Source organism: Dasypus novemcinctus, chromosome X (assembly GCF_030445035.2).
Source record: "Dasypus novemcinctus isolate mDasNov1 chromosome X, mDasNov1.1.hap2, whole genome shotgun sequence".
NCBI lineage: Eukaryota > Metazoa > Chordata > Mammalia > Cingulata > Dasypodidae > Dasypus > Dasypus novemcinctus.
The window spans coordinates 134,237,720-134,264,632 of record NC_080704.1 but is presented as its reverse complement, the minus strand read 5'-3'; the positions used below and the strand labels follow the sequence as shown (position 1 = coordinate 134,264,632).

At 43.5% G+C, this 26,913-nt stretch overlaps 1 pseudogene; it reads left to right on the top strand.

The window, feature by feature from the left end:
• Nucleotides 1-2,136: 2,136 nt before the first annotated feature.
• LOC139438007 (SH2B adapter protein 1 pseudogene) overlaps nt 2,137-26,913 on the top strand; it is a 40,641-nt pseudogene continuing 15,864 nt past the window's right edge.

The following is a 26,913-nucleotide window of genomic DNA, read 5'->3' as shown; positions in this document are numbered from 1 at the left end:
CATCCCCCGACAGCAGCAACAGACAGGCGTGGGCAGAAAACTCCAGTCTGCCCTTTTCCCTCCCCCCGACAGCAGCAACAGCCAGGCGTGGGCGGGAAACTCCAGTCTGCCCTCCACCCCAGCAACAGCAGCCACCAATCCCTAAACCCTGCCCCTTCCCCCAGCAACAGCGACAGCCAATCCCTAATCACCACCCCCTTCCCCATCCAGTACCTCCCACTGACCTTTCGCTGGCATCCAATCAGAACAGGGCGTGGCTTCGACCAATCAGCCTTCCCCAGCCCCTATAAAACTGTTGCCTCTCCCTCAATAAAGTTGGACTTGTGTGTTTACCTTGTCTCCGTGGTAGTTCTTCTGCCGTGCGCCCTGCAGTCCTGAGAGCCCCCGACAAGGGCCTGGCCTCCCTTGTCCCCAGGTCGTCGCCGGCTTCTCTGGGTGACCCCTTCGTCGCCGGCTTCGCCGGGCGACCCCATCAGCCAAACCGCACAACCCCTGTGAGACCGATCCCTCGTCTGCTGCCAGACTGACCCCTCGTCCCAAGTGGGACCGACCCCTCGTCCCAAGCGGGACCGACCCCTCATCCAGAGCTGGACCGACCCCTCGTCCGCAGCCAGACCCCACCTCTACCGACCGAGCAAACCGTCGCAGCTGGCGCCTAACGTGGGGCAGTGCAACCCCACCACAGCCTCACTCCATTACCTGGCGGCCCCCCCCCTCCTCTCTTCTCACTGTGGGGCTTCTCTCATGCAACATTGCTGCTACCTGAGCCTTGGCTACCTCATATGATCCACGGCGGTCTGGGAGAATCGCTGGATGGCTTTCTCCTTCCATGTCGGGGGCTTATACCGACCCGCTTTGGTTAAGAGGAGCCTTGGATTTCTCGGGAGCGCACGCTTGCACGTCTGAAGTAACCCTACCATAGCCCTACACTCTCCTCTTTTCTCACCCCTATCTTTTCGCTCTGCATTGCTGCTCCTGAACCTTGGTGACCTCATATATGATCCACGGCGGTCTGGGAGAATCGCTGGATGGCTTTCTCCTTCCATGTTGGGGGCTTATATGATTAAGAGGCACCAATAAAACTCTCAGGAGCGCGTGCCTGAGCACCTCCACCCCTGCCTTCACCTCTGCCTCCTCCCCTCCGCGCCTGCTCCCCTTTGCCTTGCTCCACTGCTCGTCGTTCCGCCCTCCCCTCGTCGGGGCCTTCTCTTGGCCTGCGACCACCGTCGGAGCCCCACCGGCTCCGACCCCTCGTCTCACCACGCACCTTGGCTCCCATCGCTGCGCTCTCAAGGTAAGGGCCCCTTTTCTTATCGGCTCCAAAAGGCCATTAGCAATGGGCAACATCCTATCTGCTAAGCAAGCCCCACAAGTTCGGGCCCTCGCCGGTCTCCTAGACCCTCACCGGTGTAAGATCTCTTTGAAACAGCTCCAAGTATATTGGGACCTTCTTCTCCCCTTTAATCTGTGGCTTACCACGTGTCAGCTTTGTGACCCGGATACCTATACTCGCCTTATAGATAGGGTCACTTCTGCTGTGGAGCAGGAAGGTAAAAGATTCCCTCCTGGCTTATTACCAGCGCTTTTTACCATCCGCTCCTGCCTTCAAGGTGCCCCTACCATCGACTCCTTCCGACTGCGCCGCCGCCGCTGCCGTGATTGTCAGGACGGCGACTTTAACAGGGACCCTGATCGGAACCCTGATACCGACTCCGATTCCGACTCTGAGTCACTTGTCGAGCGCCTTAATAATGCGCTCGAAAATTGTCCCCCTAAACAGTGTAATCTTGCAGTGCTGAGCACCGGTGAAGATGGCGAACTTCCGCCTTCTTCCTCGCTCGGTAAGGGGAAGCACTCCCAAGATGGCGGGCTTCCGCCTTCTTCGCCATCCGAAAAGGGGAGGCACTCTCAAGATGGCGGACTTCTGCCTTCTTCCTCGCTCGAAAAGGGGAGGTCCCTTTACTCCTCCCTTCCCCCGACGACTTCCTGCCTGGGTGGGCCGGAAGCTCCCTCCCCGCCATTTTACTCCTCTGAGCAGGGCGGTCCGCGGCCGTCTTGTAGCCCACGACCATTTTGTGGCCCGCCGCCACTTTGTAGTACCGCTGGGGATGGCCCGCGGCCATTTTGCAACACCGCATGGGCAATGGCTCCTCTCGCGCCCTCCACACCAGCGGCCCCCCCCGGCTCCGCCTCCCCCTGGCAGCCCCCTCATCCAATCCGTGGAAAGCTGCCACACGCGCGGCACCCTCTAGCCTATTTTTGGACCCGTATTCCTCCCCTGCCAGGCGCGAGTTCTGTGAGTCCCATGCCCGGGCTGCTGCCCTGGACTTTGCCCGCCATTTCCGCCTCTACCTGGCCTCCCACCCCCAATATGCAGGGCCGGGGGCTGAGGCTGCCTTCTCCCACTGTTTTGCTGAGCTCTTCCTGCAGCACTTTGAAGCTGAGGTGGCCTGGGCCTCTGGCTCCCTCTCACCACCCGTCTTGGCTCCCCTGAGTCCTGGAGTGGAGATCCCACCACATGACCTGTCCCTTGAGAGCTGCAGGGTGGGTGGGCCCCTGGCTGTGCTGGGCCCTTCTTGGTCATCTGAGGACCTGGCCAGCCCCCTCCCTTCCTCAGTCTCTTCCTCTTCTACGACCTCCTCGAAGCCGAAGCTAAAGAAACGCTTCTCCCTCCGCTCAGTGGGTCGCTCTGTCCACAGTTCAGTCCGTGGAATCCTGCAGTGGCGGGGGACCATTGACCCACCCTCTCCAGCTGGGCCCCTGGAGACCTCCTCAGGACCCCCAGTCTTAGGAGGAAACAGCAACTCCAACTCCTCTGGTGGGGCTGGTACCATTGGTAGGGGACTGGTTGGTGGTGAGACGTCCCCTGGGGAAAGATGGACTCACCGTTTTGAGAGGCTGAGACTGAGTCGGAGAGGGGGGGCCTTAAAAGATGGAACAGGGATGGTGCAGAGGGAAGAGCTGCTGAGTTTCATGGGGGCTGAAGAGGCAGCCCCTGACCCAGCTGGAGTGAGCCGGAGAGGAGGGGCAATCGGGCCTACCTCAGGGGGAGGAGGGCAACCTCAGTGGCAGAAGTGCCGCTTACTGCTTCGGAGAGAAGGAGGAGGAGGAGGAAGTCGCCTGGAGTTCTTTGTACCACCCAAGGCTTCTCGGCCCCGACTCAGCATTCCCTGCTCCACTATAACAGACGTCCGAACGACCACAGCCCTGGAGATGCCTGACCGGGAGAACACATTCGTGGTTAAGGTGGAAGGCCCCTCAGAGTATATCCTGGAGACAGCCGATGCGCTACATCAGAAGGCCTGGTGTCTGATATCCAGGAATGCCTGAGCCCAGGACCTTGCCCTGCCACCAGCCCCCGCCCCATGACCCTCCCTCTGGCCTCTGGGACCTCATTCCTTGCTAGGGAGAACACAGACAGCCTGGAGCTGCCCTGCCTGAATCACTCAGAGAGTCTGCCCAGCCAGGATCTGCCACTGGGACCCAGTGAGAGCAATAACCGCCTGACACAGGGGCCATATGGAAGCCTCTCAGACCGTCCCTCCGCATCTATCTCCCCCAGTTCTGCCTCCATTGCTGCCTCCCATTTTGACTCAATGGAACTGCTTCCCCCAGAATTACCCCCTCACATCCCCATTGAAGAGAGACCTCCAGCAGGGACAGTTCATCCCCTCTCAGCTCCCTACCCTCCCCTGGACACTCCAGAAATGGCCACAGGGTCATTTCTGTTCCAGGGAGAGTCAGAGGGAGGTGAGGGGGACCATCCCCTCTCAGGATATCCTTGGTTCCATGGGAGGCTCTCTCGACTCAAGGCTGCCCAGTTAGTGCTGGCAGGAGGTACTGGCTCCCACGGCATTTTCCTGGTATTTCAGAGTGAGACGAGGCAGGGCGAATATGTCCTCACTTTCAACTTCCAGGGCAAGGCCAAGCACCTGCGTTTGTCACTGAATGAGGAGGGCCAGTGCTGAGTCCAGCACCTGTGGTTCCAGTCCATTTTCGATATGCTTGAGCATTTCCGGGTGCACCCCATCCCTCTGGAGTCTGGAGGTTCCAGTGATGTTGTCCTTGTCAGCTATGTTGTGTCCTCCCAGTGGCAGCAGGCGGATGTCCCACAGGGAATGGTGCCAGATGCGAGTGACCAGCACCAACTGAGCCAGCTCACCTTCCACCCCGAGAGACAACCATCCAACCCTGAAGTCCGTTCGCTGCTCGCACTCTACCATCAGTGCAGACGCCGCAACCCCCACCATGCTGGCGAGCCAATTAACATAGTCTCTCTCCTCACATACGTACAGGTCAGCTATCAGCGACTCGCCACTGCCGAGGACACCCCCCGTACTTCATCTTCTCGGCCTCCTCCTACCCGACCTCTTCCTGCTCACTCTTCCTGCAGGTGCCCCAAGTCTTCTGTAACCGCGGCCCCCCATGCCGCCATCGCTCTCAAGCAGCTCCAGCCCCACTAAACAGCCCGCAACCCGCTTTCCCCAGACCGCGGCCTGCTTTCTAGCATCTAATAACGTTTCTGCTTTTGCCTCCCCATACTTCTGCGGAGCTTCCTCCTGTCTCAACCTCACTCCTCTTCTCAGCCATCCAAAGCGTCCTTTCTCGTCCCCCGCCCCCCTCCTTTTTTTGCTTGAACCCCCATTGCGTTGCAGATTGGGCGGCCCCATGTCGGCCCACCCCATTAACATCGGCCTCTCTTGCGCCCGTGGAGACCTTGGCCTTCTTGTCCTCGCCTACGTCTCCACCACTCCCGACGCTGCCGCCACCACCGTCGCTGGTGCCCTGACGCGACTTGTCCTCACCGTTGCGATCCTCCAGACCATCACACCGTCTGCCTCTACCGCTCTTCGCCGCCAAGAAGAGATCAACTACCTGTAACGCGCTGTCACTCTGTACTTTTAACAGCAGATGGACCTTATAGCCGCTGAGATCAACGAGAATTGGACATTGGCCACCCTTGTTTGCAATGGCAAGATACCGCCCCCCAAATTGTACATTTATATCCCCGTCATACTCACCTCCCTCTTCAGCCCCGCTTCCCTCATTGCTTGCTGCCTCTTGGGCCTCGGCTACTTGCTACTGCTGCCATCCTGGCCTTTATTTGAAAAGAAGGGGGAAATGCAGTCACCCCTCAGGCTGAAGTGTGGTTTGCTGGCCTGGGGAGGGGCGGCGGCCGTGGTAGGCCTATTCCAAACCGCTGCCCCCATAATAGGGTGGTTGGTCGGGCCCACCACCACCCCTGAAGGAAGCTCGGCATGGGCGCAGAGTACCCTCGGGTCTCCCCTTCTCGGCAGCCATGCTTCCGTGGCCAACCCTTCTCCCGGATGACGCCACACGATGCCTGTATGGCGGCACCCTTCTTCTTCTTTCTCCCTGTGCAGGCGCAGGGCGGAGAATTCCAGTCTGCCCTTTTCCCCTCCCCCGACAGCAGCAACAGCCAGGCGTGGGCGGAAAACTCCAGTCTGCCCTTTTCCCTCCCCCCGACAGCAGCAACAGCCAGGCGTGGGTGGGAAACTCAAGTCTGCCCTCCACCCCAGCAACAGCAGCCACCAATCCCTAAACCCTGCCCCTTCCCCCAGCAACAGCGACAGCCAATCCCTAATCACCACCCCCTCCCCCATCCAGTACCTCTCACTGACCTTTCGCCGGCAACCAATCAGAACAGGGCATGGCTTCGACCAATCAGCCTTCCCCAGCCCCTATAAAACTGTTGCCTCTCCCTCAATAAAGTTGGACTTGTGTGTTTACCTTGTCTCCATGGTAGTTCTTCTGCCGTGCGCCCTGCAGTCCTGAGAGCCCCCGACAAGGGCCTGGCCTCCCTTGTCCCCAGGTCATCGCCAGCTTCTCCGGGTGACCCCTTCATCGCCGGCTTCGCCGGGCGACCCCGTCAGCCGAACTGCGCAACACCTGTGAGACCGATCCCTCATCTGCTGCCGTACCGACCCCTCGTCCCAAGTGGGACCGACTCCTCGTCCCAAGCGGGACCAACCCCTCGTCCAGAGCTGGACCGACCCCTCGTCCGCAGCCAGACCCCACCTCTACCAACCGAGCAAACCATCGCAAGTTTTTCTTGAGAGAGGGAAAGAGTAAAGAAAGGCAATAATATCAAGAGTGGATAAAAGAGAGAAAACAGGACAAAGGTATTAAAAATAAAAAGTCAGACAATTTGGGGGCCAAACAGAGGGAGATGGAATATAAGAGAAACAGTTGGTGATGGAAGATAGAAAATTGTAGGGGAAAGGAGGTAGTGTATGTGGCCAAAATCAATACACACAGAAAAGAGAAAATGGAGGATGAGGAAAAACAGCAAATGTGAAGTGCTCCCTGCAGCACGTATTATATAAAGAAAATAAAATAAAAACAAGAAAAAGAGAGAAAAGGGAACAAAAAGAAGAGAAAAGGGGACAAAGAAAAAGGGTGGAAATAAGCAAGAAGAAGAAAAAGAGACAAAAACTAAATAAATGAAGAAGGACCTTGGTGGATAAAAAGGGAGAAAAGACCAGGAGACAGTATAATATCAGCAATCATGACAAAAAAAAAAAAAAAAAGAAAAAGAAAATAACCAACATTTCAAGCTAGGAATCCTCTTTGCAGTTAAATAAAATGCTTAGGGATCTTACCTTCCCCCTTTCTCTCTTCCTCATTTCTCTCTCTCCCAGGGCATCAGGAAAGCTGCCCGAGAGTTCCGGTAGGAGATTCAGGTGGACCCTTCTTGAATCAACTCAATATAGAAGACTATGATTCTTTATTTCCAATGTGAGAGCACCTACACCTCACCAGAAACCACAAATATGTTATTGGAAGCTTGGATAGAATGTCCTACAGTCCCTCTCCCTTAGGCGTGCTAGGGGAAGTCTAATTGATTTTCTGACTCCACCTTCTTCCAGACCAAATTTCCTATCCCAGGATGTTTAGGTAAATTGGGCTTCCTCAGCAGATTCATCTCTCCTTTCTTCCCAGACTCTCCCCAGGTCAGCTGGTACACTCCTCCAAGCTCAAGGAGAAAATAAAAACAAAACAACAACACAGAATGCAGAGAGCTAGCATCATCAAAGACATCAGTTTGACTTCAGGGTGCAGTGGATTCGGGAATGGGAAGTCTGTGATATTGCAGACTCAAGGTGTGTGAGTGTCTGGAGTGTGTTCTACCAGGGTTTAGGGGATACAGTCCTGGGAAACACATATCTGGTTAACACTGGGTTTAGGGACACTGCAGTACAACAAAGTTTTCAGGGATTGCTGTGGCTGGGCCGCCAGCCCTAGGGGGAGGCGTTCCATTTACAACTTGTGACCTCCATGTTAGAAACCCAAAATTCCATCTCTTGCAAGAATCTCTTCTGTCACTGTCTCACCAAATCAACGTGCAGGCACCTCCTGCCCTGCAAGCACCCAAAAACAGCCCAGTCCAGCAGGGTTCTGACACTACTCAGTCGCTTCTTTTCAGGAGAGATTATGAGGTACACTCTCTCAACATCTTGCCCCACCTCCTCCACAATGGACTTTTGCAGTTCTTCAAGACTTTCTACCCTGGACTGATGGCAATGAATCTGGCTGCATAGAAGAAACCTGTGGTACTGATCCTACTAAGGAACATCAGAGACAATGATATTTTAAGGGTCTGGAATAGGCAAAAAATTGGGACAATCTCTAAGGTCCCTGCTACTCTTTATCAAATTATTAAATGTTGTTTGGTTGGGTATGAAGTACAATGTTTTCTCATGTTAATAGAATCTGTAATATTTTTGGAATATTAAAATATTTCATCCCTCACTTAGATGTGGTAATTGGGAAAGGTCCTTCATGGGAGTAGGAGGACTCCCAGCAGCCTGCATTAAAAATTAAAAAAGAGGGAGAAGGTGGATATTGACTTAGCCTCTGAATTGAATGTGGCCCCACGTCCAGTGAAGATGCTGGGAACATTATACAAACTCAGGAAAATTATATTGGTTTTGATCGAGTCAGAACTTTAATAATGAAACATATTGTGTACTTAAGTGATTTGATGAACTCTAAGTCAGATAGAAATGAATCTTGTATCTGTAGGTCTCATTTTAAGTTTGAACAATCCTGGGACTGAATATATTAAGAAGAAATGTAATGAGTATTTTTCAAACCTAAAGGTAAAAATATCATGCAGGAAGGTTTGTTAATCAGTGAAACATCATTTGTGTAGACTTTGCAAAAAACAAATGGGGAAATGTTGTGGGAAATTGGCTTACTTGTTCTTTATTGTAAATGTTACACCTGTTCTATTGGAGCTGTTGCAGTTGTTAGATGTTGCAGTTGTTGTCTATTATTGTAGATGATGTTGCAGTTCTACTAGCAAACAGTTGCTTGGTAGTTTCCAATAAATACGAAGTGGAAACTAGGGTCGAGGCTCTCAATTCCAGAGGCTGTGAGTCCCTTGGTCCCACCTTAATTTCTTCTCTCATGTCTCTCGCTCTGTCCTTTGTTTCTTTAAGTTCTGCATCACCTTCCCTTCAAGGCAAACTATCACAAAGCTGATTGCAGCAATGGCTCAACCAACCAGAAGTATTTGCCTTCATTTTGCCACCTTGATATTTTTGTGCACACTATTTACTCCCATTGCCTGAAGGAGTTCACCACCGACCCAGCTAGATATGACAAAATACTTTTCATACTGCAAGATAGAGCTCAAATGGAAATGTGGGAATTTTTAAATAGCTCTTTCTTGTTTCAAAATGAGAGTAATCTATTGCAGCTCTGTGTCCTTCTATAAGGACACTACACTCTAAATACTGTGTTGTACATACTGTTATATATATATATATATATATATATATATATATATATATATATATATAATATATATAATATATATGTATGTCTCTCTCTAAATTTCCCATACACAATTGTATTTTCCTGGAGAACTATGAGTGTATATTTTTCATATGACTCCATATCACTAACAGTGACAAGAACTGACTTTCAGAGAATAAGAATTTAAAGCATTACAAAAAAATATTGCTACTTCACCCTTTTCCCTACTATATTATTATACAATGTTTCTCATTATTTTAACATGCTAGAAGTTCCTTTATGAGATGACTCAAATTTTTAGAGGATAAATGGGAATTCAAAGCACAGCAATTATATGAAGTATGGGGCCTAGTGCAAGGTGGGGGAGAAACTAAAGTTAATTAAATTACAGCACAGAAAGAACATGACTTAAAAGCTACCATTAGTCCCAATTGTTCTGAATGGCTTTGAAGGAAATCTGAGAATTGAATGCCCTTCCTTTACTTTGCCTAACAGGAATGGTCATGCTAATGTTGCTAAAGAACTGCAATAAATGGGCCAGTTTTTCTCCTGGTAGTAAATGGAAGAGAAAGAAATACATTCGGGCACATTTCTCTTCCAGTTTGGAACTATGGGATGTTTTTTGCATGATTTTTGCAAATGTGTATTTGAGTTTCTTCCCCAAAACATCTGGGACAAGGTGTAACATCCAGTTACTAGGGAAGTTTCTTGATGTGAGAAAAGTGCACAGTGGGGTGTCCTCTCTCTGTCTTGGTAGTAAATTATGTTTGCTGTTGTATTAGTCTGGCTGAGATGCTGAAGTAAAGTACCAGAAATCTGTTGACTTTTATAAAGGGTATCTATTTGAGGCAAAAGCTTACAGTTATAAGGCCCTAGGGAGTCCAACTCAAGATTGCTTTCTCACCAAAGTCAGTTGCCACATGTTGAAGCAAGACAGTTGCTGATCTCTTCTAGGGTTCAGCCTTCCAACCTGGGCTTCCTCTCTCTCAGTTGGCATAGGACTTGTCTCTCAAGGCATCCTTTCTCTCTTTTTTTTTTTTCTTTTCTTTTTTTTTATTGACTTTGTAATAATATTACATTAAAAATATATATGTGAGGTCCCATTCAACCCCACCCCCCACCCCCCCTCTCCCCCCCCAACAACACTCGTTCCCATCATCATGACACATCCATTGGATTTGGTAATCCTTTCTCTCTTGACATATGGTTCATTTCTTTCTAGACTTTCTATATCAGTCTCAGTTCTTCTGTTTTCTTCCCAAGTTCAGCTGCACACTATCAGGTGAATGCCTTATCTCTTCACCAGGACCCCAGGATCACAATATGACAGAGCTCTGTCTCTTCTTGTTACCTTCTTGAGTGAACGTCCATTTACATATGCCTCCCAGGGGGGCAGGAACTCAACTGAATCATGTCTTACTGATGTGTTTGAATCAAAGAATCAAAGCTATCATCTTAACAGGTAATTTTATCAAGGGCCCCTCAACTGAATCCAATATAATCAAAGGGTATCACATCCAGAATAGATTACAAATTTAATCTTTCTCTTTTCGGGATTCATAAAATAATCTCAAACGGTCACAGCTGCATTGGTGGTGATGTGGGCTATGGGTGGGATGCTCTTTGTCTCTTCAGAGATAACCTTAACCTAAGCTGTCTGCCTGACTTGTGGGTGTGGGATGGTGAGAGGCTGCAGCCCTGCCCTTGGTAACCATGGCAATGACTCCAGCCCCAGGAAACAGTTTATCAGTGCAAATGCTATAAACTTTAAATAGTCAGGGAAAATGCAAGCCCAATGTGCTAAAAGCTTATCTAGAATGTATGAAGTCCATGCTAAAAGCTTACCTAGGATGTGGAAGATATATGCTAATTCAAGCCTATTGAGAACTGAAACAAAAGGATCATTTGGTCTTTCCTTTCTGTATAAAAGGAACTTGAAAGTCTTGTTCAGAGCTCGGGTTGGAACAGAAAGCTCCTGAGTCTGGCTGGCCATCAATAAACCATTTTTACTTCTCAAAATCATTCCTGATTCCTGGCCTTTCTATATGCAAATAACTGAACCTATTATCGAAATCTACAACAGTGGCAATGCAGAATAGACATAGAAAAGTTAAAAAAGAAAACATTTCAGAAAGAATAGAAAAAGATCAACAAAACCTGGCCTGTGGAGGAAAAATAGATTGAGAGGTTTGGTCAGAGTCTTATATTAGGATAGGAACAGAAGTTATCACACTTGATCTGGCAAAGCCCATGGGTAAATACAACAGGAAGATAAATAAAAAAGACCAGGAACTTGAAGTTTGGGCCTCTCTGTTGTAGTTCTGTTTCTGCAATATCTTCAAGACTTGGTTCTCAATCCATGGGAAAGTTTTCTCTCAATAGAAGGAAAAGGAAAATAATGTTAAGAAAAATCAGGGAGGTAGTAAATATAACACCTCTTGAACGTAACAGTGTTTGTGAACAGCCTTAATTTTGGTGAAAAAGTTGTGCTAAACATTCTTATTAGGGAAGTGGCTTCAAAAAGACATAGTCTATCAAGAGTTTTTGTTTTTAGTTTAGTTTTTTTTTTGATGGATGAATAAATGAACCCGTATTCAAATGTGGATGCAAATATTACAACCACAGCAGAGATTTTTATCAATCTATAGTTCAGCTGAGGCTGCTTATCTTAATGTTTAGAGTATGATGAAAATAAAGTCCCAGATATATTCAGGCTCTACATGAACTTTGCTTTGTACTTATTCACAGATTTCAGCCCTAATCTTGCCAGCCTTAGGATAAATATATTGATAATCAAAAAAGAGAACAGTTAATATTGTATGCGTTGTTTCAATATAGAACATTCTTACAACCTCAGAAATATCCTAATATATATGACCTTCAGATAGCAGAATCTGTATTAGTCAGCATAGGCTAAGTATGTTAAAGTAAAAAGGAGCATCACAAGTATCAATGGCTTAACACAAATCTATTTATTGTTTAGGCAGAGTCTTCTGTGGGTCCCAGCTGAATTCCATATGATTACTTTGATCTTTTGGCTTTAGCATCTCTTCATCTCCTTCCTGATTGCTATGGCAAGAAAGGAGAGGTATTGGAGAACTGCATGTGAGCTTTTAATTGCCTAAGACCAGAAGTGACAGGACTTTTCTGCTTAGGTTTTATTTTAATATGACTTCACCTTACTACATAGAAGCTGAGAAATGCAGTCTTTCCCTTCTGTGTTCAGATGGTGATAATAAGTAGATATTGTGAATGCTAGTATTGTTGTAGGTTTTGAGAGAGGTTTAATTATTTGTGTATAGAAAGGCCAGGACTCCGGAATGATTTTGAGAAGAAAAAATGATTTATTGATGGCCAGCAGGACACAGGAGCTTTCTGTTTCAAACCCGAGCCCCGAACAAGATTTTTGAGTTCCTTTTTTTTTTTTAAAGATTTATTTATTTATTTAATTCCCCCCCCCCCTCCCCTGGTTGTCTGTTCTTGGTGTCTATTTGCTGCGTCTTGTTTCTTTGTCCGCTTCTGTTGTCGTCAGCGGCAAGGGAAGTGTGGGCGGCGCCATTCCTGGGCAGGCTGCTCTTTCTTTTCACGCTGGGCGGCTTTCCTCACGGGCGCACTCCTTGTGCGTGGGGCTCCCCCACGCGGGGTACACCCTTGCGTGGCGTGGCACTCCTTGCGCGCATCTGCACTGCGCATGGGCCAGCTCCACACGGGTCAAGGAGGCCCGGGGCTTGAACCGCGGACCTCCCATGTGGTAGACGGACGCCCTAACCACTGGGCCAAAGTCCGTTTCCCTGAGTTCTTTTTATACAGAGAGGAGAGGCTAAATGGTCCTTTTGTTTCAGTTCTCAATAGGCTTGAATTAGTATATATCTTGCACATCCTAGGTAAGCTTTTAGCATGGACTTCATACATTCTAGATAAGCTTTTAGCACATTTGGTTTGCATTTTCCCTGAATATTTAAATTTTAGAGTTTGCATTGATATACTGTTTCTTGGAACTGGAATCATTGCCATGGTTACCAAGGGCAGGGCTGCAGCCTCTCACCATCTCACACCCACAAGTCAGGACAGACAACTTAGGTTAATGCTATCTCCAAAGAGACAGAGAGCCTCCCTCCCATAGCTTACATCAGTATAGCAGACACTTGTAATGTCCCACATGCCATCCCCTCAGTTCACCTGATTTCAGCAGGCTGCTCATCCCACTTCAAGCACCCTGTAGTGCCTCTCTGTTTTTAGATGCTTAGTGCTACTTCCAAAATCTTAGAAAGCATTTCAGCCCACATTCAGGAGCAACCTGGGAAGTTGGTGAAGGCAAAGTGCTTGCGAATAACAATCAATGAAATGGGGATGGGAGGTTATTGGATTAATGCTCCAAAATTCTTTACCTTCTGAGGGAAAATGTTGAGATACTTCTTAAATGATTTCTCAGAATGTCTCCAGTGTGGTTGAGCCCCAGGGATACAAACTCAGTGACACTCTGTTAACTGGCTTCTCTTCTTCCCCATATCCTCATGTATTCACTTATGCTTCTTAGTATTACTTTTTACATAAGCCCTCTGTAACCAAGTCCTTGTCTCAGGCTTAGCTATCAGAAGAACCCAAATGAAAACAAATAGTTATATCTGCCACAGAACAAAATGTCACATAATTATTTCATGGAAAAAGCATTGGACTGGGAAATAGAAAAACTGGGTTCCAGGCCCAGGCTAATTTCATGACCTCGAACAAGTCAACTTTTATGATAGGTCACTCTTTTTTTCATATTTGCAATGAATTCTTCAGATTATCAAATCTCTTACACAACTTCAGGACATGGTGCCCATAATTCTGTGGTTTTAAATTCTTCTTTGGTAAGGGTTATTGAAATGATCACAGAGACCAGTGGTTTTCATTATCAAAAAAGGAATGAAGTGACATTTCAAATATTAACCAAAGGGTTTCCAATTAGATCCAAGAAAAAGCTACTTGAATATAGAATTCTTTTTTGGTAATCTTTAAGGCCAACGTTACTGCATGTATCTGGAATGGGAATTTGTGACTAAATTACTCTTGAAAGGTTTCTTACTTTTGTTTCTATGATGCTATTGTGAATATGGCAAAAATAATTTACCGGCAAATTTGATGATTTGGTTGCCTTGTAATTGCCCCTCTGCCCTTTTCTTTGAGGAAAATAAAGAGGTAAATATCAACAAGCAAATTCATAGCTAGGACTTGGTTAAAATGGCAACTTTCCTAGGGATATCCACACTTAGCTCTATCTCCTATATTGATAAAACTAGCTAACATTTAGCAAACACTTACTGTATGCCAGATATTGGAATGTACATTTAACATGAATTATTTTATTTAAAGTTCAAAAGAAAAAATTAAATAATACTGTTATGAATTATATTTTACTGGTGAGGAAACTAAAGTCCAGATACTTTGGGGTATGCCTCAGAAAATGTCTCAAAACATTCAAGAAAATGTTTTTCAAGTTCATACAATAATTTATTCTTTCAATAAAGTACATTTATCTTCAGATCAAATTTTCAGCCCTATCATTAGATGCCATAAATGCTTAAATGGAAAAAGATTATTCTTTGTTTTCTTAACAAATTCTAAAAATATTAATATAAATGAATAAAGAGAGAGGACTTTACTGATTGTATTTCCTTCCATGGTTTCATGCCATACAATTGTTGAATGAGCTGATGATCTTACCTTTTTTGGATCCTGGATTCTGTAAAGAAGAAAAAATGTGCTGAACAGGATGTGTGAGGAAAGAGAGGTAGTACGATGTTTATGGGAAACAGACTTTCTGTGTGGTTTCACACAGGCCTTTCTGCATAGAAAGCATTTTTTTATGAGTTCCTCCTGAAGGAAGTATGAAAGTTTTATTTCCAAACCAGATGCAGACTGGTTGTTTATGCCTTTGTTCTGAAGACTGTTGAGAAGACATATATTTGAAATATTTGTGCAAATATATGAAATCTGTATATGTATACATGTTAGCCAAGGTTATTTGTTGATAAGAAAAATTGTCGCTTGATTATGACATATTGCATGCATAACAAAGGTCCAAGATTTTGGAGGAAGAACAAATGTCACTTCCTTTTTTATTTTAAGATTTGTTTACCCCTGAGCCGGGCGTGCTAACTCGCACCAACTCTGAGAACTTCCAATGTGGGAGAGAGACACTCAATTGCCCAGGCCACCTCAGCTCCCTGGTTTGTGTGTCTCTCACAGTCTCTCTTCTGTGTCTCTTTGTGTTGTGTCATCTTGTAGGGCCAGCTTCGAGAGATGGCTATCCCTTCAACTTTTATATTTTTTATTTTCTTATTATCTCTTTTTTTTAATAGATTCACAGATCACACAAAATGTTACATTAAAACAATATAAGAGGTTCCCTTCAGCTTTTAAAGACCATCCATTTATGAAGGTATGAATCAGAAGCACAGAAGGAAGAAAAAAAAACATGGCAAAGATAGACACCTTTCATGGCCAGTAGAATTGAAGCCTTTTATCTTTTTATAGTTGATTTACATTTAAATGGACAGATTCCTACTTGCTGATGGAGGTGATGATGGAAACGATGTCTGCATTATGAATAATAAACATCAGTGGGGAATGATAGTTTTTCAGTCTACTAGTGCATTTTGTTGCTATGACAACAAAATGGAAAGTGTTCTCTTACAAAGAAATAAGACAATTTGTTGTGGATAAAAGCAAAACTCAGCCAAAACAATGTATTTAAATATAATTTTAGATTCATAAAATAACATAGATACATGGAAAAGGACTTAAAAGTTCTCTGACTTTTTAAGAAGACCCATGCTGAGGGCGGTGAGGAGTAGCATTAAAATGGAACTTTTATCTTCCTCCAACTCCTCTTGAAACCCACAGAACTACAGTCATTAGCAGGCCCATCTGGTATGGTACCAGAAATTGGCACCAAATGGAGGTAGATCCATACAGCTCTCAGACATTTAAGCAGGCTGTGTTTTAACATTCTCCCTGAATACATAACTTTTAAAACTGAGCCCATTTTAATTATTTTTAAACTATTAAATATGACTTGAACTCAGTTAAATCTCCAAAATTAAATTTACCATTTTACAAGTTAACTCCTGCCTACCTTTTAAAAGAAACAATGCTGAGAGATGGTTTTGGAGATTTTCCATTTAAAATCCTGTAAATGTAAGAAATGACAATTTCCCAATGGTGGAGAACATATTCTACTAATTTCTCATAGTGCAAGTGGGTTTTGGGTGTTTTATCTTACCAATATAAGCCCAGAATTATCATTGGACAGCTTTTGATTCTATTCCCAGATAAGATGGTTGTAGACCATGGCAGATATCACTAAATTGATCCTAGCAATATTTTTATGCCAAGTGTGGAATTGTTTCATCATATTTTTCTAGGCAGCTAGCAGCCAATAGGAATTGTTCGGAATTGATGAAAGAGATGAAAGCAATTTGCAATCTCAGCAATACTAAATACTAAATACTAAAGAAACAGCTACTACTCCTGTATCTCATCCTGGACTTGGTGACTCATAAAGCCAGCTCAAGTCCTCAAGTCCTCCTTCTTCGAGGAAGTTTCCCTGACTGCTCCAGTGAGAGGAATGTGCCTGCAGCCACCTTGCAGCTGTGGAAGAAATGAATCATAATTCTAGTGGATTCATTTTATCTGGTAGTAGAGTTCTAGAAGCATTGCTCATCTGTCAACATACATTTCTCTACCAATCTCCTTTATACTTTCTTGACTTTTTATTTTTTAAGAAAATCATGAGCTATTCAAAGCTGTGGCTTTTTATAAGGACATTTCAAATGTAGTCAAATCCTGATATTTTACATATAGGCTGTCAGTGTTGTCAACTAAAACCAATTAACTCTATTCTCTTAACTTGCCAACATTTCCTTTCCTGTTTTACTGCCCTCCCAACATGAATGTAATGAAAACTGTAGATTAATCAATTAAATTAGTTATAAACAAAATAACATCTAATATCTCCAAGTGAGGAAAAATCAGAAAATTCTTAAACTTAGGTTCTGTTTGTATTTCAAATGGTAAGGATAATTTCTTAGATCAAGTTAAATTCTTTATTATATATGTTGATGAGAAAGGTTTGCTGGAGCCTATATTTTACTTTGAAAAGTACAACATTATCACTTACTCATGACTTTCCAATGGTGTTAATAACATCTGATATTTTATTTAATACAAACAAATTATTGTCTTGGCTGTTCTTGTTAATTGGGACTACCTGGGATGAAATAGTCAAATGCTCACTATTATATACATTATCTCTGTACAATTCTCTGAATTTGTAGGCAGAAATAGTGGGTGTTTTAGTTTTCTTGCCTACTTAAGCAAATACTGTGCAATGGGCTGGCTTCAATAATGGGAATTTATTAGCTCACAGTTTTGAGACTAGGAAAAACTAAAAAGCAAGGTATCATCAGGGTGATGCTTATTTCCTAAAGACTGGTGTTCTGGTGCTGGCTGCTGTTGAAGTTGTTCCTGGGCTCCTCTGTCACATGGTAATGCAAATTGCAATGCACATTGCAATGCACATGACAGACTCTTCAGGCCTCTCCCTTCTCTTTCAGTTCTGTTGATTTCAGTTTCTGGCTTCTCCCTCTGCAGATTTCTATCTGTATGAATTTCATTCTGCTTACAAAAGTCTACAATAATAGGATTAAGATCCATCCTGATTGAGGTGGAACACACCTTAACTGAAATAACCTCATCAAAAAGTCCTACTTACAATAGGTTCATGACCATAGGAATGGATTAAGTTTAAGATCATGTCTTGCTGAGGAATTTACAGCTTAAAACCACCACACTTCATCCTCTGAATCCCAAAACGACATGATCTTTCTATAAGCAAAATGCATTCACTCTATCACAACCTTTCAAAAATCTTAAGCCGTTTCAGTAACAATGATAATTATGAAGTCTCATCAAAATTGATTATAGGGAGGTGGAGTGGCTCAATCAATTGAGCTCCCATCTACTATGTGGGAGGTCTTGGGTTCACTTCCCAGGGCCTCCTTGTGAAGGTAAGCTGGCCCACACCCTCTGACAGCTGATGGCCTGCACCCACAGAGAACTGACAGCCCATGCCTGCAGAGAGCTGGTACAGAAAGATGATGCAACAAAGCGAGACAAGCAGACACAGAAGAATTCTCAGCAAATGGACACAGAAAGCAGACAGCGAGCAAGTGGCAAGCAAGGGGGATAAATAAATAAAATAAGTCTTTAAAAAATTTGATTATGGGCATAGTCTGTCCTGGGACATAGTCTGTCTTTTGACTTGTGAAACTTGGAAAACAAGATATCTGCTTCCAATACACAGTGGAGGGAAAGGGATAGGATAGACATTCTCATTCCAATAGGGAGAAATTGGAAGGAAAACAGGAGTCATGGGTTTCCAAACAATCCTGAAATGAAGCAGGGAAAGCTCCATTGGATTTCAAGCTCCTCAAACACTCAGATAATCGCCCTATGCTCTCCAAATATTGAGATGGTGGCCATTTCAACATAAATGCTGGGACACAATCTTGAGATGGCATCCAGGCTTTCCATGAATGCTGAGCCAGATCCTGCATCTCCAAGTATTGGACTTGCAGCACTTTCCCAGAACAACAGGGTGGAAGCTCCACTCCTCCAAGTACCAGGGAAGATTGCCCCCTCCAAATATATGGATGCACTTGCTCTTTCCACACACTTATGTGGGCCCACTATCCTGGCCTGTGGACATCTTTTCAGTCCACACGTCAGCTTCTATGTTCTGCCCTTTAAGTAATTCTTCCTTCAATTTGTCACTTCTCTGTCCCTTTTAGTCCAAAGTATCAAAAGTTCTGCTCATACAAATTTTGAAAAATCCTTGTCACCTTTGTGTGCATTTCATAGGTATCCAAACCATTAGACAATATGACTTTACACAGAAGTTTCCTGCATAACTTCATATCCAAGCCTGACTTCCACTGAAATGGTTGACTGGATCCATGTTCAGTGATACCTTCACATGGAGCACTTTTTGCCAGGAACTTACTTTCCAGAAGCTTAGAGAGGTACATTATACAACCACTCCTGGTCATATTCTCAGAGCACATTATCTGGATATGTTCAGACTTTTCCAAACATCACTTTCTAGTTTCTTTGCACCTAGGAAATCAGTTTTTAGCTTATTACTTTCCTCTCTTTTCACCATGAACTATAAGGAGAAACCAGGCTGCACTTTCTACACTTCTCTTGGAAATTTCCTCAGCTAAATATCTAAATTCATCACTTCCAAGTTCTACCTTCCAACTGACATCAGAACTAAATTTTAATATGTTCTCTGAAATCTTAAAAAAAGGATGGCATATACTGGTTCATATATTTTCATTTCTTCTGGGTATATACCCAGGGGTGGAATTGCTGGGTCAAATGGCAAATCTATAGCTAGATTTTTTTGGAACCACCAATCTGTCTTCCACAATGGGTGGATCCATCTACATTCCCACCAGCAGTGGATGAGGTTTCCCATTCGTCCACATCTTCTACAAAATTTGTAGTCCTCTGTTTTATTTTAATAGCTGCCAGTCTAATGGGTGCAAGATGGTATCTTAATGTAGTTTTGATTTGCATTTCCCTAATAGCTAGTGATGTTGAGCATCTTCTCATGTGCTTTTTAGCCATTTATATTTCTTCTTTGGAGAAGCTTATGTTCAAATCTCTTGCACATTTTTAAAATGAGTTGTTTATCTTTTTTATTTTTGAGATATAAGATTTCTTTATGTATGTTGGATGTTAGGCTCCTATCAGATATATGATTACCAAATATTTTTTCCCATTAGGTGGGCTGAATTTTTGCTTTCTTTATAAACTTCTTTGAGGTGCAAAAGGCTTTAATTTTGAGGAGGTCCCATTTATCTATTTTTTCTTTCACTGTTCATGCTTTGGATGTGAAGTTCAAGAAGCCATTTCCTATTACAAGTTCCTGTAGATGCTTCCCTACATTGTCTTCCAAGGTCTTTATGGTCTTGGACCTTATATTTAGATCTTTGATCCATCTTGAGTTGATTTTTGTATAAGATGTGAGATGATAATCCCATCTCATTCATTTGCATATGGATATCCAGTTCTCTAAGCACCATTTGTTGAAGAGGCCTTTCTCTCCAATCTCTCAATTCAGTTCCATTGGTCAGAATGTCTATCCTTGTACCAATACTATGCCATTTTGACCACTGTGGCTTTGTAGTGTGTTTTATTTATTTATTTTATTTTTAAAAAATTATTTATTTATTATTATTATTTTTTAATTACATTAAAAAAATATGAGGTCCCATTCAACCCCACCGCCCCCGCCCCCCACTCCCCCCACAGCAACACTCTCGCCCATCATCATGACACATCCATTGCACCTGGTAAGTTCATCTCTGAGCATCACTGCACCCCATAGTCAATGGTCCACATCATAGCCCAGACTCTCTCACGTTCCATCCAGTGGGCCCTGGGGGGATCTACAGTGTCCCGTAATTGTCCGTGAAGCACTATCCAGGACAACTCCACGTCCCGAAAACGCCTCCACATCTCATCTCTTCCTCCCGTTCCCCACACCCAGCAGCCCCCATGGCTACCGTTAAAGTCAGGTAGTGTGATTCCTCCAATTTCATGTTTGTTTTTCAATATGATTTTGACTCAGCGCCTCCTTCCCTTCCAAATAAATTTCATAGCTAGTTTTTCCAGTTCAGTGAAAAAGGCTGTGTTTTTACTGGGATTGCAATAAATCTATAGATTGGTTTCAGTAAGATAGACATTTTGGTAATATTTAGTCTTCCTATCCATGAACAGGGAACACTCTTCCATTTATTTAAGTCTGCTTTGACTTCCTTGGACTGTGTTGTGTAGTTTTCTGTGTAGAAGTCTTTACAACTTGAGTTAAATTTATTTATAGGTACATAGCAGCATTATGCACTATTGCCAAAAGTTAGATTCAACCCAAATGCCATCAACAGATGAATGGACAAACAAAATATGGTATATACATACAATGGAACACTCCTCAGCCATAAGAAGGAATACAGTACTAACACATGGGATAACATGGATGAATCTTGAGCTACCTTTTGTTGAGCAAAGCAAGTCAAGCATTGAAAGACAAATACTACATGACCTCTCTGATAACAGTTAAGCAAATTGATCTGTCTCAGAGAGCCTGAGACTGGAAGATAGGCTTACAGGAAACAGGGTGGGGGAGGAAGGAAACAAACCAATGTCCTCTTGGATGAAATCTATGATAAAGTAGAGGTAAGTAGTTGTGCAGTGAAGGAAGAAAATGGGAACATAGGGATACTATTGGGTTGGGCTTTGCAGTAGGGTTTTGAGGATCAGTCAGATGGTCCATGAAATTGGGGCGAGGGTTGGGGGGATCAGGTGAACATGGGAGATTGTTGGGTATGTAGTCGAAAGTATAATATTGAGGAAACTTTTAGAAAATATCATGAGGAAAGCTTACTGATTTCAGGTGTTTGACAGAGGCATCCGGCACACGGTGCACATGAGGCAGACTTCTAGGGAGTGTGCGAGTGCTCATCATGTCATAGTTTATTATATCAGTGGGTGGAGACCCATTCAATGAATGGGAAGGTGTTATACCTCAACCTGGGGAGGCCTGATAGTCTCAAACAGAGGAGAGGATGTCTCTCAAGAGCATGGGTGACTCCCAATCAGGGAAGACAGACTAGTATATTAAGCCTTCAACATTTTTGTAATTATTTAGCAATCTTGTCTTTCAAGCAGTGAAGTATTGCAATCACTGTGGGCCCTGAGGGGAGTGGGTGAGAGGCATTGAACAGTTGCAAGAAGGGGTACTTGGGGGGCAATAGAGGTGTTCAATATGATCCTGCAATGATGGATACAGACCAGGTTAAACTTTAACAAAAATTTTAAAAGTGTATAGTCTAAAATGTAAACCATAATGTAAATCATAATGTAAGAAAAAAAATTTTAAAGTGTACAGTCTAAAATATAAACCGTAATGTAAACCATAATGGAACCATGGTTGATAGCTATGTTTCAATATCTGTATATCAGTTGCAGCAAATGTAACATCCACATGTAAAAAGATCACTATACTCTATATGTGACTTTAATATTACCTAAAACTTTTTGGAAGACATTAAAAAAAAAAGGACGTAGACATTGAGGAAGAAAAGGAAGAGATTGCCTTGCCACTGAACATAGAGGGAAACACCTATTACAGTGATGAATGCAAAACATCAAAAAAAATTTGTTGTTTTTCCTTTTTTTAATATCCTAATTTATTTTTTAATTTATTTTAGGTTTTTTAACTTATTATGTATTCTATTTCTATCATTACTATTTCATTTTCCTATTAATTAAATCTGGCAATATGTTAGACTTCATTTTTGAAGAAGTATTGGATCAAAGAGAGGTTCAATTATAGCAGGAGAGGAGTACTGATGGGGGGTGTCATTGAGGCGGAGGCATGGGTGGGAAGGAGTTCTCCAGGGCATGAATAGTGGTATATAATTATGTTTGGATGTTCATTAGGTATTGACATATTGGGTAGAGTTTCACATGACAACTGAGGGAATGCTGAGTTCCCATTCTAGGGAACTCTGCTGCACACCCCAATGGAGCATCAACAGTCCCCAAAGTGCAAGAGCAAAGACCAGTGAGGAAGAATGGTTCAATGTTGTGACCTTGATACTGATGCTTATGCTTAGGAGACTGTGTGCTGGAAATTTCAGCAAAGCCTGGAGCTGTAGGGTGCCTATAGTTACTGCCTGAGAGCTTCCATATTGCTCAAATTAGGTCACTCTCTAAGCCAAATGCAGCACGTAAATGCATTACCTACCCCCCTGGCATGGAACATGACTCCCAGGGATGAGCCTCCCTTGTGCCAAGGGATTTCTACCAAGCACCTGCTGGTGATGCAACTAGAAAAAAACATTGAATAAAATAGGGAAATAATGGATACAAATGAATTTATATGGCTAAGAGGCTTCAAAGTGAGTTGGGAGGTCATCAGAGGGTTTGCGCTAATGCACATCTCAGGAGGATCTCAGGGACAGCCAAAGTAGATGCAACCCAAAATATTGGTGCTCCTGAGGGCTATGGGTGTTGGAAACTGAGGCATGGTGGTCTTGCAAAGAGAGACGTGCTGTTTCCATGACTATGCTTTCAACATAGGAATGCAGCAATTAAGCCTTTCAGGTCAACAGGACAAAGCTGTCCTGGGCAGGCAGAAATATGAGCAAACACACTTTGCAGTTTGATAAGAATACTAAATCTTTGTACTCTGAGATAAGTCCTTTAATTTCTGAGTTTTGTTAATGTGGAGCTATACTGCTTGTCCTCATGATAGCTTGAGAATATATAATGCCACTTGGAGAAAATAAAGTGGTCTGAGGAGTCTCTACTCACAGACCTCCTGATCTCAGTTCTCTCTCTCTTTCTTTCCCCTTGTTTCCTTCTCTTTTTTCTCTTTATTTCATGCCTGATACTGTTTGGGCCCAAATCTCCAACATATGGGGACACCCAGGTCCTATGGTCATGACAGATGGCTCTGTAGTTCATTGCCTTGGCAGTGAGCCCTACTTTGGAATTTGTGCTCCTGTATGTGATGGAGTAAGAATCAGATGTTACCTTTCTGCACATGGTTTTCCTGTCACTTTTACTGAACCTGTGGTTAGTGCTGGAGTTAGTGTAGTTTTGGAAGACTTTAATCTCTGGACTGACCTTGTGCTGGCTGGGCCCCGAACCTCATTGGGGTTGCAGTACCTTCTCTCTGGTTCATTGGATTTGCCCATCTAAACTGGTTGGGGTGGGTAAGGATAGTCAAACACCACACCAGGGAACTGTGAGAGTCTACAGGTGCAAGCAGGAGAGTTCCATCCATCAGCTCTGTGGGATCTGATCCCCCTCTTGAATTAGAGGCAGAGTGGGCATCGCAATCCTGGGGTTCTCAGAATAGAGGAATGGAGTGAGCTTGCTGGTATTCTACTATAGAATTATTGTGACCCTGACAGTGAAGGAAAATGTATCATTGGTGTGGAGACAGTGGCCACGAGTGTTGCTGGGGGCAGAGGGAAGGAGGAAGAGGTGTAATATGGGGCATTTTCAGGACTTGGAGTTGTCCTGGATGGTATTGCAGGGACAGATGCAGGGCATCATGTGTCCTGCCATAACCCACTGAATGGACTGGAGGAGAGTGTAAACTGCAATGCAATCTATAATTCATGTAGTATAGCAGTGCTCCAAATGTATTCATCAAGTGCAACGAATGTGCTACACTGATGAAAGAATTTGGAATTTGGGAGTAGTGTGGGGTGGTGAGAACTGGGGGTACATATTTTAATGTAACATTTTGTATGATCTATGTATCTTTAAAAAATAAGAAAAATCCATTAAAAACAATGAAAAAACAAAACAAATAAAGGAATGCAAAAAACTCCAAAAGAAAAAGGATTGCCTTTCCTCCAATTTCCAGTTATACATTAATCATTTCCTTCATAACCTCATTGAAAATACTGTTCACGTCCATATTTCTACCAACAGTTTCTTCAAAGCAATTTAGACTTTTTCTATTAAGAACCTCACAATTCTTCCAGCCTCTACCCATTTCCTAGTTTCAAAATCATTTCCACATATTTTGTATTTGCTAATGTAGAAGCTCACTCCTTTTACCAAAATCTGTTTTAATTTCCTTAGCTGCTCAAACAAATCTCATGCAATTGGTTGGCTTAAACAATGGGAATTTATTACCTCACAGTTTTGAGTCTAAGAGAAAGTGAAAATCAAGTTGTCATGGGTGAGACTTTCTTCCCAAAGACTAGCATTCTAGTGTAGGCTGAAGGCAATCCTTTGTCCTTGGCTCCTCTGTCACATAGAAGTGTACATGATGGTCTCTCCTGGCCTCTTCCTTCTCTTCAGAAATTCACTTCTTGATTCCCTTGACTTTCTTTCTTTTTCTTTCTGCTTATAAAAGACTCAAGTAACAGAATTAAGATCTATCTTGGTCCACACCTTACCTGAAGTGGTCTCATCAAAAGATTCTGCTTACAGTTGGTTCACACCCTTAGAATTGGATTGTTTAAGGAAATATTATTCTGTGATACAGTTGGTCCCAAACCACCAGAATATGTGACTAGTGAAATATATCTTTCTTAATGCCCTTTTCCCACCTACTCTTTCTGAATAAGGAGTGGCCAAGAGGGAATTAAGTTTAAGCACCATTGGATGTTGATATACATCTGTGGGCACTTTAAGATTACTTCAATTGGTGGGTTGGAAATATTTAGTTTACTCAACAGTATTGCTACTATTTAGTTATAATACAATCTGTGGGAAAGCAGAACAAGGAAACTCAGTGGCCAAAAATATTATACATTGGCTTACTGAGTTTTGAGTCCCTTGACTGGCTATAGACCATTTGCTAACAGTATGTTTAAAGTTACATAACTCTGAAGAAGATAGTCAGGGAAAGGAAGCACATACGCATGCTGCTAAATTATCCAGAATGTGCACAGGAGAAGATGGTAAAGTAATTTTGGCAACCAATCTGTCTATAATTCTTTTCTACAAATGATGACAATGTGGATTTGACAGTAGGTTTTTGGGAACCATTACAAATATATAGGCACATAAACATTTGTAAGTTCAAGAAATACCAGCTTCTAGTTATTTTGTTTTCAATACCTGCCTTTCTTCCTATAGATACATCTAGTAGTTGGCCATGCACTTAACAAGCATACATTGAATAGGTACTTCTAGCTTTGCCAACTGTCATGACTAGGCATACTCACAAGGACTTACAAGGTCTGATACCAGAATAAATGTAAAGATGAATTGTCTTCTATAAAGATTATAGCTATTTCAAGCATCTAATTTTGCCTGATGTCAACAAAAATAGTGGAATAAAGACCTTCAAAAATTCTGTCCTCCAAAAAAGCAATAAGCACACTGGTAAAAAAGAGTCAGAATCAACTTTTTCAGAACTCTGGAAGTTAACCAAAAGCTTCCAGCAATCGAGGGATCATTTACTTAAGACAAACAGCTGAATCTCAATAAAAACAGTGAGGTTTGTGTCAATTTAACTTGCCCTATTCTTACAACACCCTCTCCAGAACTGTGATTGCCTTGAATACCAAAACACTGCAATTACAGTGAAAAACAGCAAATCAGAAAGCTCTAGAGGGAGAAAAATGAATTTGGATCTCCTTCAAAGCCTCATTCTCAGACACTTGTCATTATTTGACCTGTACGGTGTTTCCCTGGAAATATTCACTCCTCACAAGATTGTCTTCAAAATTGTCTTTCTTTGAACTAGCTCATACCTTGCTCAGTATAAGCAGATGTTTATTCTACAATTTGTGAAAAAAAGAGAGGCTATTGAAAATTAGAGCTGCATTAAGCTGTGGATAACAATTTGTGCAAATAATAGGCTAACCAATAATATTAAAAGGAAAAGCACACAGGTTCTACGGTCATGGCTGATGGCTCCAGAGTTCAGTGCCTTGTCAGTGGGCCCTACTTTGGAATTTGTGCTCCTGAGTGTGATGGAGTTTCACTCAGATGTGACCTTTCTACACATGCCTCTTCTGTCACTTTTACTGAACCTGTGGTTGGTGCTGGGGTTGTTGTATACTCAGGAGTCTTGAATCTCTGGAAAGGCTGTGTGCCAGCTGGGCCATGAGCCTCAGCAGAGTTGCAACTCCTACTTTCCAGTTCATTGGAATTACACAGGTCAGCTAACAGGGAGATGAAGATGGTCAACCACCACACCAGGGAACTGTGAGTGCCTACAAAAGCAAGCAAGAGAATCACATCCATCAACCATGTGGGATCTAAGTTGCCTCTTGATTTAGTGGTGGAATGGACATCACCATCACAGGGTCCACAGGATGGAGGAATAAAATATGGATTAAAGTGGATTTACTGGCATTCCACTAAAGAACTCTTGTGACTCCAGCAACTGAAACAATTGTACCATTGATGTGGAGATGGTAGCCAAAGTAGTTGCTGAGGGCAGGGAGAGGGAAGAAGAGATATGATATGGGGGTATTTCTGAGACTTGGAGTTGTCCTAAATGATAGTGCAGGGACAGATGCTGGACATTGTATA